Raw genomic sequence first — 24,244 nt, 5'->3', positions numbered from 1 at the left:
TTCCATCACCGCCCCGACACTGTCCCGTCACCGCCCGGACACTTCTATCACCGCCCCGACAGTCTTCTATCACCGCCCCGACACTCTTCTATCACCGCCCCGACACTCTTCCATCACCGCCCCGACACTTCTATCACCGCCCCGACACTCTTCTATCACCGCCCCGACACTCTTCCATCACCGCCCCGACACTTCTATCACCGCCCCGACACTCTTCTATCACCGCCCCGACACTTCTATCACCGCCCCGACACTCTTCTATCACCGCCCCGACACTCTTCCATCACCGCCCCGACACTTCTATCACCGCCCCGACACTCTTCTATCACCGCCCCGACACTCTTCCATCACCGCCCCGACACTTCTATCACCACCCCGACACTCTTCCATCACCGCCCCGACACTTCTATCACCGCCCCGACACTCTTCTATCACTGCCCCGACACTTCTATCACCGCCCCGACAGTCTTCTATCACCGCCCCGACACTCTTCTATCACCACCCCGACACTCTTCCATCACCGCCCCGACACTTCTATCACCGCCCGGACACTTCTATCACCCCCCCGACAGTCTTCTATCACCGCCCCGACACTCTTCTATCACCGCCCCGACACTCTTCCATCACCGCCCCGACACTTCTATCACCACCCCGACACTCTTCCATCACCGCCCCGACACTTCTATCACCGCCCCGACACTCTTCTATCACCGCCCCGACACTTCTATCACCGCCCCGACAGTCTTCTATCACCGCCCCGACACTCTTCTATCACCACCCCGACACTCTTCCATCACCGCCCCGACACTTCTATCACCGCCCCGACACTCCTCTATCACCGCCCCGACACTTCTATCACCGCCCCGACACTCTTCTATCACCGCCCCGACACTCTTCTATCACCGCCCCGACACTCTTCTATCACCGCCCCGACACGCGGCCATCACCGCCCCGACACTTCCATCACCGCCCCGACACTCTTCTATCACCGCCCCGACACTCTTCTATCACCGCCCCGACACTCTTCCATCACCGCCCCGACACTTCCATCACCGCCCCGACACTCTTCTATCACCGCCCCGACACTCTTCTATCACCGCCCCGACACTCTTCTATCACCGCCCCGACACTCTTCCATCACCGCCCCGACACTTCCATCACCGCCCCGACACTCTTCTATCACCGCCCCGACACTCTTCTATCACCGCCCCGACACTCCTCTATCACCGCCCCGACACTTCTATCACCGCCCCGACACTCTTCTATCACCGCCCCGACACTTCTATCACCGCCCCGACACTCTTCTATCACCGCCCCGACACTCTTCTATCACCGCCCCGACACTCTTCTATCACCGCCCCGACACTTCTATCACCGCCCCGACACTCTTCTATCACCGCCCCGACACTTCCATCACCGCCCCGACACTCTTCTATCACCGCCCCGACACTCTTCTATCACCGCCCCGACACTTCTATCACCGCCCCGACACTCTTCTATCACCGCCCCGACACTTCTATCACCGCCCCGACACTCTTCTATCACCGCCCCGACACTCTTCTATCACCGCCCCGACACTTCTATCACCGCCCCGACACTTCTATCACCGCCCCGACACTCTTCTATCACCGCCCCGACACTTCTATCACCGCCCCGACACTCTTCTATCACCGCCCCGACACTCTTCTATCACCGCCCCGACACTTCTATCACCGCCCCGACACTTCTATCACCGCCCCGACACTCTTCTATCACCGCCCCGACACTCTTCTATCACCGCCCCGACACTCTTCCATCACCGCCCCGACACTTCTATCACCGCCCCGACACTTCTATCACCGCCCCGACACTCTTCTATCACCGCCCCGACACTCTTCTATCACCGCCCCGACACTCTTCTATCACCGCCCCGACACTCTTCCATCACCGCCCCGACACTTCTATCACCGCCCCGACACTTCTATCACCGCCCCGACACTCTTCTATCACCGCCCCGACACTCTTCTATCACCGCCCCGACACTCTTCTATCACCGCCCCGACACTCTTCCATCACCGCCCCGACACTTCTATCACCGCCCCGACACTTCTATCACCGCCCCGACACTCTTCTATCACCGCCCCGACACTCTTCTATCACCGCCCCGACACTCTTCTATCACCGCCCCGACACTCTTCCATCACCGCCCCGACACTTCTATCACCGCCCCGACACTTCTATCACCGCCCCGACACTCTTCTATCACCGCCCCGACACTCTTCCATCACCGCCCCGACACTCTTCCATCACCGCCCCGACACTTCTATCACCGCCCCGACACTTCTATCACTGCCCCGACACTCTTCTATCACCGCCCCGACACTCTTCTATCACCGCCCCGACACTTCTATCACCGCCCCGACACTTCTATCACCGCCCCGACACTCTTCTATCACCGCCCCGACACTCTTCTATCACCGCCCCGACACTCTTCCATCACCGCCCCGACACTTCTATCACCGCCCCGACACTCTTCTATCACCGCCCCGACACTCTTCCATCACCGCCCCGACACTTCTATCACCGCCCCGACACTGCTCTCACCGCCCCGACACTCTTCTATCACCGCCCCGACACTTCTATCACCGCCCCGACACTCTTCTATCACCGCCCCGACACTCTTCTATCACCGCCCCGACACTTCTATCACCGCCCCGACACTTCTATCACCGCCCCGACACTCTTCTATCACCGCCCCGACACTCTTCTATCACCGCCCCGACACTCTTCCATCACCGCCCCGACACTTCTATCACCGCCACGACACTTCTATCACCGCCCCGACACTCTTCTATCACCGCCCCGACACTCTTCTATCACCGCCCCGACACTCTTCTATCACCGCCCCGACACTCTTCCATCACCGCCCCGACACTTCTATCACCGCCCCGACACTCTTCTATCACCGCCCCGACACTCTTCCATCACCGCCCCGACACTTCTATCACCGCCCTGACACTTCTATCACCGCCCCGACACTCTTCTATCACCGCCCCGACACTCTTCCATCACCGCCCCGACACTCTTCCATCACCGCCCCGACACTTCTATCACCGCCCCGACACTTCTATCACCGCCCCGACACTCTTCTATCACCGCCCCGACACTCTTCTATCACCGCCCCGACACTTCTATCACCGCCCCGACACTTCTATCACCGCCCCGACACTCTTCTATCACCGCCCCGACACTCTTCTATCACCGCCCCGACACTTCTATCACCGCCCCGACACTTCTATCACCGCCCCGACACTCTTCTATCACCGCCCCGACACTCTTCTATCACCGCCCCGACACTCTTCCATCACCGCCCCGACACTCTTCTATCACCGCCCCGACACTCTTCCATCACCGCCCCGACACTCTTCCATCACCGCCCCGACACTCTTCTATCACCGCCCCGACACTCTTCCATCACCGCCCCGACACTCTTCTATCACCGCCCCGACACTCTTCCATCACCGCCCCGACACTCTTCTATCACCGCCCCGACACTCTTCCATCACCGCCCCGACACTCTTCCATCACCGCCCCGACACTCTTCTATCACCGCCCCGACACTCTTCTATCACCGCCCCGACACTCTTCCATCACCGCCCCGACACTCTTCTATCACCGCCCCGACACTCTTCCATCACCGCCCCGACACTCTTCTATCACCGCCCCGACACTCTTCCATCACCGCCCCGACACTCTTCTATCACCGCCCCGACACTCTTCCATCACCGCCCCGACACTCTTCTATCACCGCCCCGACACTCTTCCATCACCGCCCCGACACTCTTCCATCACCGCCCCGACACTCTTCTATCACCGCCCCGACACTCTTCTATCACCGCCCCGACACTTCTATCACCGCCCCGACACAACCAAGGAACGAAAGACAATTACAAGAGACATTAAACAAATCGTGAAACTTTCCCAGACAAGATGCAGAGTCATTACTATCAGGGTAGGTCTGCTGTAGTCCGCTATAGTCTGCTGATGTCTCCTGGTCTGCCGAGGATGGGTCTGGTGTGGTCTATTGCTGTCTGGTATCATTAGACGTTGTCTGTGATCGGTCCGGTACAGTCAAGTGTAATTTATAGTATGGTGTGGACTACAGTGGTCTGCTGTAATTTGTGGTGGTTTGCTGTGGTCTGATGAATGTTGGAATACTAAGCTGAGGTGTAGTGTACTCTGGTAAAGTATGGTAAAGCCAGGTATGGCTTGCTGTTAGGTTTCGTGGGATCTTCTGTTGTCAAGTGACGTGTGGTATGATCTTCCTGATTAACATTGTGGTATATTACTTATGCCAGATGTGGGATCTGGCTGAGTGGCGAAAGTACTGTGTACTTTGATATAGAGTGTGCAGGTTCGAATCCTGGTGTGAACTGTGAGATAATATGTATGTCGTGCCGAATATGTAAAACTTGCGATTTTGGCTTAAATAACAGATCTCTTCCTGCCGAATAAGGCAAGCGAAAATTTGTGTATGCAATAATTTCGAAAAAATCATTCTGAACCTAACAAAAAAAATATATTTCATTTTGTTTCTTTATTAAATTATTGTAAACTTATCTAAAATATATTTAGCTGGATTGGGCTAGATAAAATTGCGCTTGTTATAATAAGTTTAAGTAAGTTTTCTAAGGTTCTTTTGGTACAAAATTATTATTTTTTACATTAATATAAATGAAAAATATATCTTCAAACATATAAGAGAAAATTCTAGAAAGGACTTAATTTTAAACGAGTTCTTGCTAAATGACCAGTTTTACATATTCGGCACGACATATATATATATATATATATATATATATATATATATATATATATATATATATATATATATATATATATGGAATAGGAGTTCGGTTATTGAAAGCAGTCGAGTATGTAGGAGAGAGGGACATTTCCCTGTAAAGGTAGGTCTTAGACAAGGATGTGTGATGTCACCATGTTCAATATATTTATAGATGGGGTTGTAAGAGACGTGAATGCTCGGGTGTTGGCAAGAGGTTGGCAAGAGTTAAAAGATAAAGAATCTAACACAAAGTGGGAGTTGTCACAGTTGCTCTTTACTGATAACACTGTGCTTTTGGGAGATTCTGAAGAGAAGTTGCAGAGGTTGGTGGATGAGTTTGGTAGGGTGTGCAAAAGAAAAAAATTAAAAGTGAATATTGGAAAGAGTAAGATGGTGAGGATAACCTATATATATATATATATATATATATATATATATATATATATATATATATATATATATATATATATATATATATATATATATATATATATATATATATGCAATAAGATCACAGTAAACAGGTGATTTCAGAATATGCAAAACAACCACTCTGAAAAAATAGAGAAATTCCAAGCGCTTTCGTGACTACTCATATTATCAAGGAACTATGAAAGTAAAGCATCTTTCAGTAAAAAAACTTTTGATAAAGAATTCCCCCCAAAATGCTGATGGATGTGTCTATAAGATTCCTTGTAAAATTTGCGATAAAGTTTATTACGGTCAAACTGGTAAAAATCTCGAACTAAGATTAAAACAACATAAATATAGCATTAGAACTGGACAAGATTCCAATGCTCCATTTATTCATGTAAGAGATTTTAACCATCCAATTGATTTTCAAAAAGTTGAGAAAGTAGTATCAATCAAGTCCATGGTCGACAGGAATATTATTGAATCTTGTCTCATAAAAAGCAGTTTTGACAATAATATGAATATTTCCTTTGGTTTATATAAATTAGATCCATTTATAATTAATAGAATTTGGGAAGAATTTAATAATACACTGGACAAATAATAATTTTTAAAATTTTCTTGGGTAGAATAGTTCGTTGGTGGGTTGTGCAAAGGACCTGTCCAGTTGGGCCGGCGCGCATCAGGTGTTTAACCGTTGTGGGATCTGATAGTGAGGTGTTGGCCAGACCCCTTATATAGCTTCCTTGGATGCTTTACTTTCATAGTTCCTTGATAATGTGAGTAGTCACGAATGCGCTTGGAATTTCTCTATTCTTTCAGAGTGGTTGTTTTGCATATGCATATATATATATATATATATATATATATATATATATATATATATATATATATATATATATATATATATATATATATATATAAAATATAAGGGATTCAGGGAAACCGGCAGGCCGGACTTGAGTCCTGGAGATGGGAAGTACAGTGCCTGCACTCTGAAGGAGGGGTGTTAATGTTGCAGTTTAAAAACTGTAGTGTAAAGCACCCTTCTGGCAAGACAGTGATGGAGTGAATGATGGTGAAAGTTTTTCTTTTTCGGGCCACCCTGCCTTGGTGGGAATCGGCCAGTGTGATAATAAATAAAAAAAAAATAAATGTATATATATATATATATATATATATATATATATATATATATATATATATATATATATATATATATATATATATATATATTTATATATATATAGGTCATCTGACCGAGGCCTTCCGCTGGCTTACCGGTCCACCCCTTTAAAAATTATGGTCATAGAGACTTACACCACACAATTATTGCTGTCGGGTGCCCTGAGATGCAGTTGACTGAGGTTATGCACTACACGGCCACCTTTTTTGGGATCGCACAGCGACCGAAATACATAGTTATATTTGGGAGTTGATTTATGTCCACATATTTAGATGTGCTCAACTACATACCAGTATACCACGCTATACACATACAAGATATATTTACAGTATCATGAGTATGAAGATGTAGTTTGACGCGGTAAGATAGATAAAATTTATGAAAAAACTTGTTATATTATTTGTCTTTCAGGAGGAAAACATTTAGACTTAGCAAGAAGAGCTCATATTTGACAAAAAAAAATTTGCCCTGCTGCTAGATTTATATAAGATCTGAAACTTGAAACTTAAGCAAAAGTTTGTCCTGTAAAGTTTTTCTTGTTATTACACTGGAAGGAGAGGGGGGGGGGAGGCGCAAAAGTCACAGGGGTCATGCAGCGTCTGGAGGAATGTTAGACAAGTTCGATCCGGGGAAATAGCGGCTCCAGTTCGTTGGATCAAGTCTCTCCCTCTTCGGCTTTACTGAACTTTCCTGGATAGGCTAAAGTATCTCCATCTTTCCTAGTTAGGCTAAAGTATTTGCAATTTTCGTGTTCCAGTTATTTTTCAGAAAAATTTTAAGGTGGCAAGCAGAAGTTGACGTTTAGTAGGCTGTTTCTAAAACACCAGAATATTTAACTTACCCTCGAGATGTGTATTTCAGATGAATATAACTGAACTAAGCAATCATAATCCACTCAAAGTAGACTGAAGAAGCAGGAAATGGGGAAAATCATTTATAAAACGATCAATTTTTCCACATGTATTCCTGAAATGTAATCTTTTTAACTGCTCCAGTTGTTAAGGTATTATAAAAATTGCGTCCATGTCGGCTGCATGCAGAATCGCGGACAGATTTACATATCACGTCGAGGGATGAATGTTTCAATAACCTGATAGTCACTGAAGCTCGCCCTCAGTGGTACTGCAAGCCTCCAGTACCACTGTGAAGCTCACCCTCAGTGGTACTGCAAGCCTCCAGTACCACTGTAACTCACCCTCACTGACACCAATGCCGTAAATTTAGTGAAAAGATTAATTTGTGTAATGGAGCGCTGGGTTACGACAAACAGTGTAGTCAATCTGTGCCCCGAGGGACTAACCACACTCCTCCCTAATATTATTGCCTTTTCCTCGCCTTCAGTTTTGTCGCAACTTTTCTTCAGACTATCCTGATATTTCGAAAGCTTTCTACAATAAATTCTCTTAAATTGAAGGCCTGTTGGCTGCATGTGGGTTATTAAGGCAGCAATTCACTTGTACACTAACTTCTAGAATTCTTTAATTCCTAAATTAGGGGCTGTAGAAAATTGTATGTGGGAGATCCACGTTAGTTCATGATCTACCTAATCTGAGTATTACTCCCGCCCCATCAAAGTAAAGAAAATAATTACACATACACACACACACACACACACACACACACACACACACACACACACACACACACACACACACACACACACACACACACATACATACACACCACACACACACACACACACACACACACACACACACACACACACACACACACACACACACACACACACACACACACACATACATACACACCACACACACACACACACACACACACACACACACACACACACACAAACACACACACATATATATATATATATATATATATATATGTATATATATATATATATATATATATATATATATATATATATATATATATATATATATATATATATATAGGTAGTAGGTTGGTAGACAGCAACCGCCCAGGGAGGTACTACCGTCCTGCCAAGTGAGTGTAAAATGAAAGCCTGTAATTGTTTTACACGATGGTGTCTTTTGTCTGTCTCATAAATATGCAAGATTACAGGTACGTCTTGCTACTTCTACTTACACTTAGGTCACACTACACATACGTGTACAAACATATATATACACACCCCTCTGGGTTTTCTTCTATTTTCTTTCTAATTCTTGTTCTTGTTTATTTCCTCTTATCTCCATGGGGAAGTGGAACAGAATTCTTCCTCTGTAAGCCATGCCTTCTCTCTCCTTAAGGCAACGAAAAATCCAGATGTACTCCTGTAAACCCTTTTGGGGCCTAGTTCCTAAGTCTTTTGTGTATACATGTACCTTGCGCTACCCTCCACGGGATGGATAATGAGGCGCACAAAAAATAGCCGCTTCTGTAGCAAAATCCATCCTAAAAATCAGACTACAGTTGCTAATTAATTAGCGCCTGAGTTATTCGGAGATCTGTCGGTCATCTAATTACTATAAATAACTCAGTACAACAATTAGCTTATAAATCAATAAAGCAGATATTAAATGAACTTATCACGAAATAAACTAACAAACTCATCACTCAGAGCTTCAACTAATACTATAAGCTTCAGCAGTGTTACACAGACACTAATATTCTCGGCTACTCTAACTTATCACAAATTCCACCAAAATCGACGTGCGGACCTGAAATTAATTTTTCCGCTTCCTCTTGAAAGGGGCTAAAAATGAAGTCTATTAAATTCCAATGATCGTGGGCTTAGAATTGGCTTGAGAGCTTCCCTCGCTAACGACTCCAGAATTAGTGAGTGTCCCACAGACACCATCCTTTTTTCTTTTACTTAATATTGTGAATGTTGTGGTAAAGAGATAGGAGAGTCCACGCAGGGAACAACACGCTTATGTCCCCAGAGGTTGGTTCCTAACTCTTGGGCTCAGTTTTTGCACTTCAGCCAACTGGCGTGCCTTAGTTCCTGAACTTTTTAAGTCTGTCAGGACAGCTTCTTAATGCTTTCTATTTATTCACTGTCTTCACAACAACAAAAAATCTTTTATGTTCCTTCGGTTTATTTGGATTTGTAGTTTCGAGTTATCCTTTTGTGCTGTTTAACTCAATCATAAATATTCTGTCCTTATTTAGTCTACATTGTGACGAGTCCCGTGTTTCGCCGGTCTACTAGTGCTGTAAGATATCATTATCTAATATCCAACCATTATCCAACCTTTGTAGTTCTGGGACATCCTTGTAGCAGCTATAGACCAGTTATTCTATTCACTTACGAACTAGCTGCAGTTGCAGTAACCAGCCACTTTAAAAAAACATTGTATATAGGTACATAGGTATAATGTTTGTCAGGACAAATATTTCTTGACGCTGGTCTTAGTCTAAAAAATAGTCTTATATGGATGTTTTAAATATGCAGATGATGTTTCTTCGTGTAACTGACTTACTGACAGTGGAGAGACAGCAATTCACATGTGTACAATATACCAGTACTTTTGTTCATTACAGTCCCAATTGGGAGACGTATACAGTACACTGTATTTAGGAAATTCCTACCAGTGATAAGTATGCTCTGTTATGATGTTTGCAATTATCAGTTTTAAGTCCAAGTTGGTCTCTAACCGTCTGGCGCAGGGGTGACTTGTCGGTATTATACTGTATACTATCAATAATATAATACTTATGTGACACAGCAACACTCCTTAGCGAAACAAGTGTTTAGTATGACCTATAGTACTTCCACTAGTTACACTCACCTGTGACGTTAACTCCAGCTGCTTCACCAATAATAATAATAATAATAATAATAATAATAATAATAATAATAATAATAATAATATCTTTATTTACTACAAGTACATGTACAAGGTATACATGTCTAGCTGACATCAATGACATACTAAGATAAGAAAAGATAAGATTTCGTTCGGATTTTTAACCCCGGAGGGTTAGCCACCCAGGATAACCCAAGAAAGTCAGTGCGTCATCGAGGACTGTCTAACTTATTTCCATTGGGGTCCTTAATCTTGTCCCCCAGGATGCGACCCACACCAGTCGACTAACACCCAGGTACCTATTTGCTGCTAGGTGAACAGGACAAGAGGTGTAAGGAAACGTGTCGAAATGTTTCCACCCGCCGGGAATCGAACCCGGGCCCTCCGTGTGTGAAGCGGGAGCTTTAGCCACCAGGCCACCGGGCCACCGGCCAGGCCACCGGGCCACCGGTCTTGCATAAACAAGATGTCATTAAAGTTTTGCATACAAAAACAAGTCTCAAGAATGCATGCCAGATACTACTATATAGAAAGCTGCTTGTTATGCTAAGCATTTCAGGCAAATTATGTCAGTTTGTCCCAGGATGCGACCCACACCAGTCGACTAACACCCAGGTACTCATTTTAAGCTAATGAGTGAGCAAGGGACTGATGCCAAACCAAGGGTAATGGACTGATAACGTCAGAACTACTACTTTCCGATGTGTTTTAATTTTCTTGTATTTGACTGAAGATGCCTGTCGTAGAGGCGAAACGTTTCGACAGTATAGATTTCCAACTGTTGAACATGTGTCTTTTCAAGTAACTCATGAATTTAACTTGAGACTGTTACAAAATAATTTTAAAACACTTTTTTTTTTTTTGCAAGGAGAAACGTAAACAGGATAACACAGCTGTCAGCGTAGGAGTGATGAGCTATAATAAATAAATGCTACGTAAACAGCTAGTGATCCAGAGGTAGCAAGGATTGTGCAGGAATCTGAATAAGATAGATAAACTCTCAACAACACAAACATGTATACCATCTTCTGAAGGTGACCTACCAAACCATAAACAGTTAAAACACAAAGCCACTAAGCTGCTGTCATCAGAGTTGTACATTTATTTACAAAGAGACAAACGAACCCTTTATGTGATTTGATTTCCCAGTCATTAGTGAAGATGCGGTATATAAGTTCACTGAAATGCAAGACATATAACTCTTAGGACTGGCAAGAGACAGGACCAGCTTCCTTTTTCTAAAGAAATGCTTATTGAGCGTTAAAATTATATGTTCCTATAAAAAGGAGAAAGTTTCTCTCAGATGTCTTGCATAAACAAGATGTCATTAAAGTTTTGCATACAAAAACAAGTCTCAAGAATGCATGCCAGATACTGGATGGAAACATTATTAATGGAAAAAGCATAGTCAATTAAAAATATAAAATAGGCTATGTATATCATTCTCACATAGCACCATAGTTGGGGTTGTAGCCAGCAACAGCTCTGGGAACATTTAGCCCATCTTTGTATTTCTTATTTAGGTGTACTATAGTGGATTTATTGAAGGTTACATCTACACAAAAATATATGCAAGACTAAAAGTAACTGATATTTTCAACCTACAAACAGATGGGTGATGAATGTCGTTTACTCTTGTTTTAGATGAATATATGGCGAGGCCTAGTCGATTACAGAAAATGATACTCATTTATATATGCTAAGGTAAAGTAAAGAGCATTTAGGAGAGCAGTTATCAGGACATTAAATAGCATGGGAGTTTGAACCTCTACCTACGGTGTACCTTGGAACAATTCTTCAATAATGTTTTATCAAACTAATGGAGGAATATGTGGAGGTTAGTTGGGAAGTATGGAGAAAATATTGCAAATATAAGGGTTAGTGTAGGTAGTGGAAAGCGCAAAAGGTAAAACAATATTAAAGTTGGCTCTAAGTTAGTTTCTTTTAAAGTCAGAGAATCTGCGTCAAAGGTGAAACTTTTCGTGATGTCAGGTAGTGTTGAGGCGATGGATGCTCACTGATAGAACTGACAATGCAATCTGCCAATCCCGGAATTTTTTTCCATATGTCCGTGAGTGAGACGTGTGTGTCCGATGTGTAGGCAGAGTGCAGTCTCTCCACCGCTGTCATGTTTGGGAGAAATGGCCATAAATCCAAACGCAGTTTGACCAATTTATTGTCGACCAACTCGGAGCATCGTTGTTACCAACAGTTGTGAGGTTGTTGTGTTTATCGGAAATGTTCCATAACGAACGCTGTATACGTAGGACAATGGAATGAGGGAAATTAAATTTCTAAATAGCCTGTAGCGCACTGTATGAGTCCGAAATGATATCAAATGTCGAAATCGACATTAACGCAATGCCTATAATGGCCATGAGAACTGCATCGAGTTTAGTAAATGACTATCAGTGTACGATGTAACAACGTGAGAATGTAAGCGATTCGTATGTGCCCTTCCCCACTTTCATGGGCTTTCGCACATGAAGTGGGGAAGAGCACATACGAATCTTTGGGACTTTCCAAGGAGGTAGAGAAAAAATGCAGGATGGCCAAAAGAGGAGGTAAATTGAGAGAAGCCAAGAGAGCGAATACGGAGAGGAAAGAGGTGCAGTAAATAGGGAACCGATTAAACAAGGAAACTCTACTAACATCCTTTACCGTCCTATGCTTAGAAGGATCACGGAGATCATGAGGAAGATGGAACGTTCGCCTCTGCATATAGTCTCTCAGCTAAGGAAGAAAAAATGCCACAATACACAAACACAACCCTAAATGATGAATGGAAGCAGCATATTTAGAAAGTGTAATGGGAGAGGCTCCAAAATACAGCTGGTCATTGTAGTTCAATTTAGATAAGATTAGGGTGAAATAAAGACTAAGAAGAGTTTGTGTATCATTGTCCCAAGAAAGATGGAAGGAAGTTCAGGCGGCTATGGTATGTTCCTTCCAGGGAGGTTATGTGAGGCTTCCAGGACATCTAACGGTTAAACAGGAGACCGAAAAATCTGACCATATCTCGTTCAGTGATAACTGAACCATACACATATATAGTGATATGAGAGACAACAGGACACTACACAAACAACCCGCACATAGGAGAGAAGAGCTTACGACGACGTTTCGGTCCGACTTGGACCATTAGCAAAGTCACACTAACAGAAAGGAGAGAAGGGGGCAGTATACATAGGCCAGCAGACAGGGACGGAACAAGAGAGGTAGTAAGAAAGGAAGTAGAGAGGTGGTAGTAGTAGTAGTAGTAGTAGTAGTAGTGAAATCAGTCATAGGCCAAGAAAGAGGAGCACTGTAGGAGAGCTGAGAACCCAAAAGGAGTAAGAACAACAGGACGACTTGTAAAAGTAATGCGTGTTATATTAACAGAAAACCAACGCCTGAGAAGTGACCAAGGGGTAAACATGATCAATAGCATCCCGGAGATACTTCCCAGGGTGACAGTACCTGCACAAGCTATAGCAAAATAATCGACAAAGAGACGACCAAACATCTGAAGGAAGAACAGAGGAGATGTTATTAACAGCAAGCAGGAAAAGAATGGTGCTAAGAATACAATTCTGAGGGACACCATCAGCCTGGATAAAATCAGGGGACCTGTTATTAACTCAGACACAGAAGGGCCTCTCCGACTAGAAATACTTAAGGAAAAGCGGTAGATTCTTCCAAAGGCCTAAGGAAGGAGCTGGGGGGAAGAAACTGTAATGCCAGGTGGCGTCATAAGCTTTTTCAAGATTATAGAAGAGTGCAACAACAGTGTTTATTAGCGAAAGCGTTGCTAACATAGGTATGGAAACGGAATAAAGGTGTCTTTAGTAAACTGGCCCATAAAAAATCCAAATTACCGAGAGAAGAGACAATTATGAGTTTCTAAATACTATACTAAAATTTTGTTAACCCAAGGTCGGGCATATGATTGAGAAGTAAGGAGAGCAGGGAAATGATCACTCGTGTAGATCAGGTGCCACAAACCAATTAAAATTAAGTGCCATAGAAGAAGAGTAAACGGAAAGATCTATACAATGAAGTGTGCGAGTGCGAGGATTGAAATGTATAGGGGTGCCGATATTTAAAACACGAAGAGGAAGAGAAATAAAATAAACTAACTGCTCGTTACGAGTCACGGAGATCCTCCTCAAAGAAAATGTTGAGCATTAAAAATCACCAAGAAAATGAGTGGTGTGGGTGAGGAAGAAATCAGAAAATCGAAATCAGGTGCAGATAATGGGTGAGGAGAAAGATGTGTACAGCTTACCCGAAGAGACATGAATTGCAGTGTAATGAAGAGGAGTGCGAACGAAAATCCGAGAAAAAATTGCATATCAACGCACACAAGAATTGTATTCTCGTTAAATGTTTCGTTAGGAAAAGGGTCAAGTGACTGCAGTAATACAGCCGTTGCTAGGGATACCAAGAGTGAAGCATAATTTTGGTTCTTGTAAACAGTCGCATATCAGGGAAAGCCGGACGAGTAACACTTGGAATCCCCTACCCCTCCGATGGATGTCCACACTTGACACCGATGAAGGAGGCAGCAAGGGACAAGATTCAGAGGTCAGAAAAGTTAAGCGCTGGAGAACAATATGTTGGTAGACTTTTAGTGACTGGGAAGTTTTGGGCTTTTGAGGTGTTTTGGCCCTTAGATATATTGAAGAGAAGAAGGTTTAGTCAGGGAACTTTGCGTGGATGGAGAAACAAGTGGGGTAGAAGAGAAAGGGGAAAGGACAAAACGAACGTCACAGGCTAGGGCTGTATAAGAGCTAGACTCAAGGGTGACTGAGCGAGAGGGTGAAACAGAGGCCTGAGGGCGCCGAGTAACTCTGGAGTAAGAAAACCGTTGAAGTCTCCCTTGAAGGCGAGGGTGAGAAATTTCGGTAGTATGAAAGGCCTTTGTTTTTTTTTTTAAAGACAGCGAATTTATCTTTCCGATAAGCATACCGGGCAACGGTGCGAATATGTAGGTTGAACCCGGTCATGGACCGGACCATGGGGGCATTGACCCCCAGAACACCCTCCAAATAGACAGTTAAGGCGAGAGGGGGGCTGCAGGATAGATCGTTATGGTCAGCTGCACTGCAGACCAGACATCCTGCTAGCGACCTCCATAACTTGGCCGGGTGGCCAAAGCTCCATCAGTTTCTTCACCGAGTCGTAGGGATGGATTTATTCCCGCACTTGCAAACGCTGTCCTGCTAAATAAACCGAGGCTGGAAGCTCTCGGCAGTCAAAGTTCAGTTGGAAAACTGTCAGTAAAAGCCACCGGCCAACGAAAGAGAAGGGCGACAGATTATTATTATTATAATCAAAGGGAAGCGCTAAACCCGTAGGATTATACAGCGCCCGGGGGGGGGGATGTGGAAGGCATTCAGGCTTAATTCGGGGAACTGGAGCACAGTTCCAATTCCCTAAATCAAGAGCCCCTCACCAACATCAAGGAACCTTCCATGAGGGGAAGGGCGACAGAGTCCCGTCAAGAGTCATGCCCCCTTCGGCCACCACCTCCAGGAACCGACATGCAGCCTCCAGGGATACTCCCGTCACCCAGGAAACCGCTCTCCATCTTAGCACATCCGTAGATGATCCAATGCCCACGGCAAACCCCACCACCGGGGTCTCAACGGAATGGGACGGACAATTATGACTTGTCCCTCAATCTAGGTGGTATACTTAACATGAGGAATATCCTCGGAGGAGGGGCACAGAGGGTTGGGGTAATTAGACTAGCTCCAAGGAAGAAAACAAAATATCTAATTCTTGGGATAAAGAGCCCTTCACGTCAAGGGACTTCCTTTCAAGGAGCCTGTTTTTGGTCTTGCTTCTACATCGTTGGTAGAGCATAACTGGGAACTGCATAGCTGCATGCGAGCATCACAGGGTACTACTGTACCATGGGGTGTCTGGTGAAGGTGGGGGACGGCCTGATTACACACAATCTTCCTCTTTCAAATACAAAATTTTGCTTTCCTGAAATAAAATGTACGAGGGAACTACAAGGGATGTAGGAGACAAGGGAGGTTACATGTAGAAGACGTCACAAATTTGAGATATGCTCCTTTTTCTCCACAGATGACTATTGCCTATGGCCAGCAATAATTATCTGGGGCAAAAAATAAAATGAAGAGCCCTGAGGCTAAAAAACAAAAACGAAAAAAGCCCCATGTAAAAAATTATTATGTGTATACATTGACTTACATATTATGCGAATGTATAGTGTTGCTTATCGTCTACTGATCAGAAGGGAAAACTGCTTTATAATGACTGACAAATAAATACCAACTTTGGGAAACAATGTAAAAATCACTAACAAAACTATTTGGATCCCTGTGCACATCTCTAATGCACAACTTATAATTTAATACCAAATAACACAAAAATTACTGTGTATACTGTCAATTGGTAAGTCATTATACAATATTATAATCATGCAGAAAATCCATTGGCGCACATAATCAAGTTTTCCAATCACAATATAAAGAAAATTGGCTTTTAACCTGGAAATATGAACACATATGCAGTATAATGTGATCCTTTATTGACTACGTTTCGCCCACACAGTGGGCTTTTTCAAGTCACAAACAGATCTACCTGGGGTGGAAGGGACGCGAGTATTTATAGTCAGGTTCAGAATGCTGAGGTCAGGTGGAGAATGCTGCATCTGATGATGTACCGAGTGGGGTTATAGAGTCTAAAATCTTGGGTAGCTTGGAAAGGAGGTTGGCTTTTAATCTCAAATTCCTCTCTCAGCCCTTATATACGTTTTGTGCCTCGCCGTCTCTGAGCACAAACCTCTACTTCTATTGACTTACTCTCAGGAAACTTTGAATAGTTCTAGTAACACAATCTTTTACCCTGCATTTTTTTACCACAGTAAAATCTCGAGATAAATACACCCACTAATGCCTTAATTTAAGAAAACTTTCAAAAGCTTTAATAGCACATATTTAATTTTTGTCTCTACTGTACAAATATCACACATTGATGGGTGAAGTCGGTCAACAGCGAGAGGAAAATCACGGGAAAAATCATTCACATTCAGTGAGATATGTGAAGCTAATAATCAACATTTGTTGCTTAATAAAGCACGGAATCCGATCACCAAAGAAAATGGAAAGAAATTGAATAATGAATAACTGTAGTGATTGAGATGTTAAAAACCTGTAATTCCAAAAAGTCAAAGCTTCGTTTTGTATAATGTATAAATTAAACTTTCATGTAACAAGTTTATACTAATTACGAAGCAATATTTTCATCCTCTCATGTTAGAAAATAGATCAGACATTTACTAGACTATAATGTTTGGTGCCTCAACATTTTTAATGAAAAAATTGTATATAATTATGCATTTGGAAAAGCTGCGCTCCAGTTATACATAATTTACATGTATTATTAAAATAAAGTTAAGCACCAAACCTGAAAGGGCCATACAACACTTCAGGGAGGGTGTGCGAAAGTAGGACTGTGCATAGAAGTGTGTGAAACACTATCACACAAGGTGTTGCAGTGTTGCTGCACCAGATCATCACATAAGGTGTTGCAGTGTTGCTACACCAGACCATCACACAAGGTGTTGCAGTGTTGCTGCACCAGACCATCACACAAGGTGTTGCAGTGTTGCTACACCAGACCATCACACAAGGTGTTGCAGTGTTGCTGCACCAGACCATCACACAAGGTGTTGCAGTGTTGCTACACCAGACCATCACACAAGGTGTTGCAGTGTTGCTGCACCAGACCATCACACAAGGTGTTGCAGTGTTGCTACACCAGACCATCACACAAGGTGTTGCAGTGTTGCTGCACCAGACCATCACACAAGGTGTTGCAGTGTTGCTACACCAGACCATCACACAAAGTGTTGCAGTGTTGCTGCACCAGACCATCACACAAGGTGTTGCAGTGTTGCTGCACCAGACCATCACATAAGGTGTTGCAGTGTTGTTACACCAGACCATCACACAAGGTGTTGCAGTGTTGCTACACCAGACCATCACACAAGGTGTTGCAGTGTTGCTGCACCAGACCATCACATAAGGTGTTGCAGTGTTGTTACACCAGACCATCACACAAGGTGTTGCAGTGTTGCTACACCAGACCATCACACAAGGTGTTGCAGTGTTGCTGCACCAGACCATCACACAAGGTGTTGCAGTGTTGCTACACCAGACCATCACACAAGGTGTTGCAGTGTTGCTACACCAGACCATCACACAAGGTGTTGCAGTGTTGCTACACCAGACCATCACACAAGGTGTTGCAGTGTTGCTACACCAGACCATCACACAAGGTGTTGCAGTGTTGCTACACCAGACCATCACACAAGGTGTTGCAGTGTTGTTACACCAGACCATCACACAAGGTGTTGCTACATCAGATCATCACAAAAGGTGTTGCTACACCAGACCATCATACAAGGTGTTGCAGTGTTGTTACATCAGACCATCACACAAGGTGTTGCAGTGTTGCTACACCAGACCATCACACAAGGTGTTGCTGTGTTACTCCACCAGACCATCATACAAGGAGTTGCAGTGTTACCACACTAGGCCATCACATAAGGTCTTGCAGTGTTACCACACTAGACCATCACACAAGGTGTTGCAATGCCACAATTTCCAATGATTTACAATTGTCTTACATAAAAGCATGTGTACATTATTTAGGATAACCAAAAAAAGTTATTGTTTACTGCCACTGAAATCATTGCAACCTAACTATTATATACAGCAAAAATCCGTCATGATCGTCAATAATAAAGACAAAATACACTTGAGCAATTAAATACAAATAAAGTAAGTAAATCAACTACATAAAAAATAATTACAAGAGTACCATAAAGAAAAATAAAATACAATAAATACAAGAAATACAGTACAAGAAATACAATACAAGAAATAAAATTCTTCGTTTTCATTGGCTACACTCGTTACGTTTCTCTTCTTAAACTGGCTTTGGTTCCTAACTTTTACCAAAATTGCCCCAAGATATTCTGGACACTGTCAGTAATTTTACAAGTACGATTTAGTTACAGTCGCCTTAACCTGTCTTTAATGTTAATCAAGTTCAGTTGTTGTAATTCATCCTGGCCTACATGCTGTCTTGGAACCAGGTCAAGGATGAATTTCATCATTGTATTCTGGGTAATTTATAATGCCATGTTCTTGTTAGGGCAGAGTACCATGAAGAACCAGAGTAATTTACACAACACTGAGATATATGGGGTCCTGCGAGCCTCAGTAATCACTGTTCCTCTCTATAAAGGGATTTTAACTTTGTTTTTTACTGTATTATTCACTATCAACTAACCATTTGCTGCAGGACTCTAGTTCCAGTGATAGTATATTAGCTGTATCTTGTGGGCTATTGTCTGAGACTAACAGAGCACTGTCGTCTGCATACAATATTAGCTTACACTTAACACTGATGGCCACATTATTCGCGTAACATGAAAATAATAAGGGAACCCAGCACAGTACCTTTGGGAACCCCTCGTGTTATCGTCATGGGTTCTGATTCGGTATTATTGACCTTGACAAGTTGTTTCCTGGCGCTCAGACAAGATTTAACCAGTCAATAATTTGTAGTGTTCTTCACTTATATTGTGGTTAACTGTATCGAATACCTTTTGTGAGTCTAGGGTCACCATTCCTGTGAGATTCCCTAACGACATTTGCGTTCTCAGGTAGTTCATCAGATTGATTAAGGGGTACTTGCTAAGCGAGATCTCTTGAACCCTGATTGGTTACTATGCAGGATGTTATTAAAATGCATAATATACTTCTTTCTCTAAAATGGACAACACGAAGAGCATACTAACACTCTAACAGCTGACATCTGGCATGCTGGTATTCATGAAAATGGGAGTGACTCTCCTTGAACCACGCCGGCACGATAATAGTAGTGATGGATAAATCTATTGTGTGAACTATGGGTGCTAATAATTCATAGGCGTCATCTTTCAGGAATTTGACTGCTATGTTACATGAACCGGTGCATTAAGATGGGTTTAACTTAGATCTTCCAACAAGAAGTCGTACGACACACCTAACAGTTGGAAACTGTTAAAGGTGGCGTCTTTATTGCTGTAATAAGTTCTAAAATTACTGAGGTTTGTGTTAGTTATTTGATATGCTTGGCAGTTTACTGACTAATGTTGGCAACAATGTGCCACTCTAGCTACTTCGTGGAATACCTCGTTATCAATTTTCAGCACTGTGTTAGATCAGTCTACGGTGTTTCTAGTTGTTGTCATAGCTTACTAGTATTATAATAATATATCTTTTTTTACTACAAGTACATGTACATGGTCTAGCTGACATCAATAATATACTACTATATAGAAAGACCCTTGTTATGCTGAGCATTTCGGGCAAATTAGGTCAGTGTCCCAGGATGCGACCCACACCAGTTGACTAACACCCAGGTACCCATTTTACTGCTGGGGAACATAAACAACAGGTGTAAAGAAATACGCCCAATGTTTCTACCCTGGCTAGGAATCGAACCCAGGCCCTCGCCGTGAGAAGCGAGAGCTTTAGCCACCAGGCTCTTAAGCAGTAGTGCATTTTGCTCTGTTCATAAGCCTCTGCACTTTGTTCTTTACTCTGAAAGTCATTTAGTGCTGCAACATACTGTATTTGCCCTAAATCTTTTCAGCAACTGACCTCTGAATATCATATTGTCTAAAACGTCGCCAGTTACCCAGGGTTCAGTTATCTTTATGCTAATCTCTTTAACCGGTGCAACATCAATGATCGCGATAAATGGGGTTATAAATTTTCTCGGGTATTATTTACATCCGTGCAGATTGTAATTACAGTCCAGTCACAGTTTTATAGCGTATCAGTGTAGTTTCTGCTGTTCTGTCCGTTCTCGAACGACTTTCCTGGTACATTAATTGATGAATGAAATGGTTGCTAAGACCTATGGAAATGATGTCTGATTGACTAAATGGTTTCAGAACAGTCACAAACTATGTGGCCTAGTGTGGTGACAGCTGTGAAAGCCTCGTTGGTTCGCTAATTAAGTAATAGTTTGGCCCACTTCAACCCCAATCATGTTTCACCATCAATTCAATGGCAATCTGCGAACTCTGGTTTATATAGTTTGTTTTGTGGAAATGTACATAACTTCTAGTAATGCAACAATGGTTGTAATGAACGGTGTGAAGCACAGTTCACATGCCGTCTCCATGGACTCCACCTTGAGTGATATATGATAGTTTAGTCGTACATGATTGCGTTTCTTTTCCCCCATTTACTAGATAAATGTTATTGATCAATGATTCTTGTGGAGTTTTCTTAGTTTGGTTTAAAGTCTGTCGACCGCACTTAGGTCATTAAGGCTGACTAACACAAGGATTAATGTAAACTCATGTATTTAGACTGAGAGATATGCACCTCTTTGTATATAGTATACTGAAACATACACACCTTCCTGTGAACTTTAATAATAATAATAGTATTTTTTTATTTGGACAATGAAAGGTACGCACCCTTCGGTATATGCACCTCGGTATTCATACATAGATACATCCCGGTTACACTGCCATGACATCATTAGAACACCCCAGGCTACACGCACAAGAGAAAAATCACCAGTACACCCCCACAGATACACCCCAGGCTACACATGAGAGATCACTAGCTGGTTATTTAGAGTAAACCTGCATACCAGGAACTGTTATAACAAAAGTAGTTATGTTAAACAACATATATTATTGTCCGCTATTAATTACAAGGAAGCAACTTCCTGTTTTGTAAGATAATACCGTTCCCCCACATATACTTAATTATGTTCTGTGGTAGCTCACCAAAATACACGACTCTGCAAGGAGAAAAAGGAAAACCTAGCAATTCCCCTTAATCTAAACATAAAGCGGAAAACCGACCTAACTAGAAGTATACGAACTTATCTTCAAGGATTGATGATTAAGACTCGTTTACAGCAGTTAGGCATCTTTAATTAAAGACACATTATTGTTGCATACTCATCACCTTGTCGGTATTTTATATCATTTTCAACTTACACAGATACAGATATGTGCAACGGAACATAACGATGTCAAATGCAGCACCTCGGACCACGGTCTGAAGTTCAGTCCTGCGTACGCACTAGTCCTGAGTCAGAACACAATTAGTCATAAGGGAGTTTTCAACTAATTCAATTTCATCAATAAAACCCTAGGCTACACCCCAGGAAACACCCCTAGCAACACCCTAGGCAACACCACAAGCAACACCCTAGGCAACACCCCAGGCTACATTCCAAGCAACACCCTAGGCAACACCCCAAGCAACACCCTAGGCAACACCCCAAACAACACCCTAGGCAACACCCCAAGCAACACCCCAGGCTACACCCCAAGCAGCACCCTAGGCAACACCCCAAGCAACACGTCATCCTACACCCCAAGCAACACCCTAGGCAACACCCCAAGCAACACCCTAGGCAACACCCCAAGCAACACCCCAGGCTGCACCCCAAGCAACACGTCATCCTACACCCCAAGCAACACCCCAGGCTACACCCCAAGCAACACATCCTACACCCCAAGCAACACCCTAGGCAACACCCCAAGCAACACCCTAGGCAACACCCCAAGCAACACCCCAGGCTACACCCCAAGCAACACGTCATCCTACACCCCAAGCAGCACCCTAGGCAACACCCCAAGCAACACCCCAGGCTACACCCCAAGCAACACCCCAGGCTACACCCCAAGCAACACCCTAGGCAACACCCCAAGCAACACGTCATCCTACACCCCAAGCAACACCCTAGGCAACACCCCAAGCAACACCCTAGGCAACACCCCAAGCAACACCCCAGGCTGCACCCCAAGCAACACGTCATCCTACACCCCAAGCAACACCCCAGGCTACACCCCAAGCAACACATCCTACACCCCAAGCAACACCCTAGGCAACACCCCAAGCAACACCCTAGGCAACACCCCAAGCAACACCCCAGGCTACACCCCAAGCAACACGTCATCCTACACCCCAAGCAGCACCCTAGGCAACACCCCAAGCAACACCCCAGGCTACACCCCAAGCAACACCCCAGGCTACACCAAGCAACACCCCAAGCAACACCCTAGGCTACACCACAAGCAACACCCCAGGCTACACCCCAAGCAACACGCCATCCTACACTCCAAGCAACACGTCATCCTACACTCCAAGCAACACCCTAGGCAACACCACAAGCAACACCCTAGGCTACACCACAAGCTTCAGTCTAGGCTACGCTTACACTGCTTGACACGTTAGTAAATAACGCGTCAAGCAGTGTAAATAAGTTTATTCAGGTATACACAAATACATAGATTATCATACATAGCAGCATATGTGTAGAGAACCTGGGATAACCCAAAAAAAGTCAGTGACTTATTTCCATTGGGGTCCTTTACGTTTAAGGTTCTGCAATATAATTTTGTCTTTCTTCCCTTTTTTTTATTCATTATTACTTCACTTATGTGATTAAATAAGTGCATTTCCATCTGTCTTTGTTTTTAAATATTTTCTCTACTCTTCAACTCTCAGAACACAGACGTAGGTAAATAATAAGTTACCACATTACTGGATTATTATTATTATCATCAAGGGGGAAGCGCTAAACCCATAGGATTATACAGCGTCCACATTACTGGAGCTAAAATCAATCCGTGGAACCAGAGGGACGCTTCTAAATGTTGATATTCAGTGGTTCTTCTCTATAGATAAAAAAATTTCTTGGGCAGCACTCTGACACTGAGACTCAATTAGCCTTTTATTACATCGTCACTACACTGAGACCAATACAACCAGGTGTTACAGTGGCATTATACTGACACCATCACACCAGGTATTACAGTGTCACTATACTGAGATCACACTAAGCGATAGTGTCACTACACAAGACCTTCACAATAAATGGTATAGCGAGGTCACCATACCAAGCTTCACCACAACAGCTGGTGGTGCAGCTGGGACTCCCTGTGGAAGAACTCAGTGCTAAACTTCAGTTAGAAAGGCTTGGAAAACCTCCAAAGCCATTCGAACAAATTGAAGCAATAGTCTC

Source organism: Cherax quadricarinatus, chromosome 31 (genome assembly GCF_038502225.1).
Source record: "Cherax quadricarinatus isolate ZL_2023a chromosome 31, ASM3850222v1, whole genome shotgun sequence".
Taxonomy (NCBI): Eukaryota; Metazoa; Arthropoda; class Malacostraca; order Decapoda; family Parastacidae; genus Cherax; species Cherax quadricarinatus.
This window is presented reverse-complemented; position numbering follows the sequence as displayed.